We start from the raw sequence: 4,294 nt of genomic DNA, 5'->3' as shown, positions 1-4,294 counted from the left end.
GTAATTATTTAATTAACACAGTTACCCTGACAACCATATATATATGTTTTTTTTTTTTTTTTTATGTGATTGTGAAAGTTTTGTCGGCCTTTTGTCCATGTGATAAAGTTTTGTAATTGTGAGTGAACCTGCTGTAACGCAAGACAAATTTTAGACCTTGTCTGACAATAAAGTTGTATCGTATGTGCTGCGATAGCAGTGACATACGCTTTCAAGGTGGAGGGTGACAGCCTACGCTCCAACCTTTCTTGCAGAAAAGAAAGCACAACTCTAATCTGGCATCTTCGGGGGTCGACAGAAGAACACCAGTCAGCGAACAGACTGCACTTCAAGGCATAAACTCACCTGCTAAAGGGGGGACTCTGGCTTGAGTGATAGTGTCTACTACCACCGGTGGCAGATCACTTAAGTCTGCCATGTCCCGTCCAGGAGCCACACTTGGAGGTTCCAAAGATATGGACACGGGTGCCGTATGGTGCCCAGCCCCTGAGAAAGAAGGCCCTTCCTCAGAGGAATCTGCCAGGGAAGAGCTGTTGTGGTTCGGAGTTAGTTCGACTGGCAAGCCTTCTAAGAACCAGTTTGCCTTTCCACGGGCTAGAGATCCACCACAGTGCCAGGTCTTACATCACTGAGTACGTCTCATCTTTCACTGAATATGTCTCACCTTTCCCAGTAATGTTAGTGTGGCAGTGCCAAACGTAAACACACCAGGCTTGCTGAAGATGCATTGGTGCCGCGCAGAACGACTGGCATACGACACCAAAGCACCACAAGAGCGATTGGAAAGCAAACGACTCTTTAAGCATGCAGCGACTTGAGCTGTGTCTGACTCCAGAAGAGGAGTTTGCAGGCGAGTTGCGACATGAGACATGATCGTAGACCTCCCTGTCATTGATTTACGAAACAGTCGTAGTGTTTTCGATGCGGATCAACACGTTCTTGCCCTGCAGCAGCAGCCGGAACCACCGCAAAGCTAGAAGCACTGCCAGCAACTCCACGCAGTTGATGTGCCAAAGCAGTCGAGGCCCTGCCCAGGACCCTGAGGCTGCCTGCCCATTGCATGTAGCGTCCCAGCCCATCCTGGAGGCATCTGTCATGACAACATGCCGGGACACTTGTTCTAAGGGCACCCCAGCCCGTAGAAAGGCAAGGTACGACCAGGGGCTGAATGCGTGGCGGCACATCTGCGTGATTGTCATGTGATGTGTGCCACGGTGCCATGCCCATCTCGGGACTGGTTCTGTAACCAATGCTAAAGTGGGCTCATATGGAGCAATTTGAACGGCGTGACAGCAGCTGCAGATGCCATTCAGTGATACCACTGTCCTGACTCTGAAGGAACTCAGGCAGTTCAGCACTAATTGGGCGGGCTTGTTGGTGAGATGCACTGTCATGTCAACCAAGTCCAACTCCATACTGAGAAAAGAGATTCTCTGCATAGGGGAGAGCTTGCACTTTTTCCAGTTGACCCAAAGCCCAGACCAGTTGAGGTGCTGGAGCACCAGGTCCCTGTGAGGAGAACTAATAACTAAATGAAGGCGGCACAGACAGAGGGCTGTTCTATTATTACATGATCTATCCCAAGCATTCCAATATGCTAATATTTTCATAAAAACATGAGCCGCATAAAATTAAGAAAGTTATCAACATAACTGATATTTAAAATGGTAAGCAAGCACTGCTTTGTTTACGTTTCTTTGTTTACGGTTTCTCTTAAAATCAGAGGTGATTGGGGCTCCCAAGTAAGAGCCCTAATGTCGTCATGACATAACTTGTAGTGACTGACAGATAGGGAACTAATTTTTGTTTCATTATCTGTTAGATGAAATCTGAGGGAAAGCTTGGATCAAGCTTTTTCCATGGAAGAAAGCCTGTGGTATCAAGCAGGCCCTTTCAGGATGCAAGACAGGTGATGAAATTCTTCAGGCTAGAGCCGGGAGAGTATCTCATCGTACCGTCCACATACCATCCCAATAAGAGTGGAGAATTCATCCTGTCCATTCTCTGCAAAAATGAGATCCACATTCAATAAGTTGCATGAAGGACTGATAGACTGACATTTTGTTTATGCTTGGAATAAGAATAAAATTCACAGTCATCCTCTTGGTTGAAGACAGAGATGTATACTCCAAAATGTTTAAAATTATATTCTTTATTACACTGGTTAATTTTTTTTCCTTTAGAAAGGTTGCAGAAAGAATGGAGAGAGATTTTCTTGTGGATCTCTTAGGCGAGTCTGAGGTAATAATACACAGAATCACAGTGTAAAAACTTTAGTATTCTTTTGTTTGAGTTTGTCAGTGTTCAATCAGAAAATTACACACTGAAATATTGCTTCTTTCAGCAAATCTCTGCAATTGCAGGCAGCTAAATCCTATTTTTGTCCCGTTTTTGTTAATGCACCTATAAGATGGAAATTAAATAAAGTTTATAAATAAAGTCAGTATAATTACAACTTCAGAATCTAATACATAAACACCCTTATCTGCACATTGATGACTACACTATTGCTCATACTATTAAAAATAGTATTTTTCAATATTTTTAATCATGATAAATTTGATAAATATTATTAATAATTACAATTTAAGATTAAAACTAGATATCATAACTCAGACGTTGCTTTAGGTCTCTAAATCTCTTAGGACTCTTATTTATGTATTTATTTACTTTTGTTATTTACTGACGAAACAGTTCAGTTCTAGTTGTCATTTTAGCAGTTTTCTCTTCATGATCTTTTCTCACATTCAGGTCCATTACACTGAAGAAGTGGATGAAAGATCAAAAACTAAAGCACTATTCTGATCAAGTAAATATGAAAGCTAATATATTATCACAAATTACATTAAACTGCAGTTGCTGTGCTTAACAATATAACAAGCTTCAAGCTCTTTAATGTCTTCTTTGGAAACAGAATACATTTGTTGATGCTGAGAAGCTTCAATGGCTTCTTCATGAAAACCTACTTAGAGGTGAATGTTTTAAAAAATCCTGTCCATTCTATGTGAAATATACTGTCTGTAGCTAGTTTTGAAATCTCACAAATGTATCTTTTGTGACATATACCATATAGGGCAGGGATCCTCAAATCTGGCCCATGAGATCCACTTTCCTGCAGAGTTTAGCTCTATCCCTAATCAAACACACCTGAGCATGCTAATCAATGTCTTCAGGATCATTAGAAAATCACAGGTAGCTGAGTTTGATCAGGGTTGGAGCTAAACTCTGCAGCGCATTGGCCCTCCAGGGCAAGATTTGAGGAACCCTGATATAGGGTATAAAAACACTGCAGGATTTGGCCTGGATTCCTGTAGAGGTATAATAGCCATGTCAGATGTATCCTTTATTCTTTAAGCATGTAATTAAAAACGTAAAAATAATTTTTTAAATCATGATGATTTATCTCCCAGGTTAAGCTTGTATTTGCAGTCATATTGTAAAGAAACATGTTTTAGCTCTAGAAATGTTCCATGACTGTAACAATAACAATAGTTCAATGTTACAGGAAGACTCCGCGGACCAGAATTCATTCGTCTCTGGAACCGTATTTTGAAATACAAGGTGAGTAGATTTGAGTGAGGAATTTAGCTATGGATTTTTGTTGTATTTAGACAAGGAATATAGCTATGTATTCAGTTATATTAAGATTTTTTCCCTCAGTTTTTATCAAGAATAATTTAGCAAGAATTAGCAATATCTTCTACAGCATGGATTCTTCCAAAGATGGTGTTTTGTCTTTCAACGAACTACAAAATGCATTAGAGAAAACAGGTTGAGACTTACACAGTTTATGCTTTGCCCTTGGTGAACGGTTGTTGAACCCTCTGTGTCCAGTGAGCCATAAAACGGAACACAGAGGTATTGCTATTATATTGATATAACATTCACACATTGCAAATATACTGTATTTACTGTATGTCATGGTTATTGTACCCTATGCCTGCATTTAAATGAAGACATTCTGAATCTCATGTTTGTGAGGTATGGTGGTGCTACTGAACAGATCTCACTGGAGGGTTTCATATGCCTTGTCAAGCGTTTGAACTGCATGGCCAGTGAGTAGGACTCCAGTGTACTGGACAGAAGATGGAATACAAAAAGATTAGAGAAGCAAGTGTTAGTTTTTTTTTTTTAAGAAAACAAGCAATTAGCAAATAAATGGAGTGATGGGCAAAAAAGGCAAGTTACTAAAAGGGGCAAGTTTTTAAAAAATTTTTTTAAAGAATATAATTAGAATAGAGAGCGCTATATTAAGAGGGTCAAATAAAGATGGAAGAGATGTGTTTTTAGCCGA

General features: G+C 40.1%; 1 pseudogene; it reads left to right on the top strand.

The window, feature by feature from the left end:
- The window catches only part of LOC107679753 (calpain-1 catalytic subunit-like), a 14,933-nt pseudogene that overhangs the window by 7,121 nt on the left and 3,518 nt on the right, over positions 1-4,294 (top strand).

Source organism: Sinocyclocheilus anshuiensis, unplaced genomic scaffold (genome assembly GCF_001515605.1).
Source record: "Sinocyclocheilus anshuiensis isolate Anshui unplaced genomic scaffold, SAMN03320099.WGS_v1.1 scaffold676, whole genome shotgun sequence".
NCBI classification, from domain to species: Eukaryota; Metazoa; Chordata; class Actinopteri; order Cypriniformes; family Cyprinidae; genus Sinocyclocheilus; species Sinocyclocheilus anshuiensis.
Note: the sequence above shows the minus strand (reverse complement) of the source record. Positions and strands in the feature narration are given on the sequence as shown.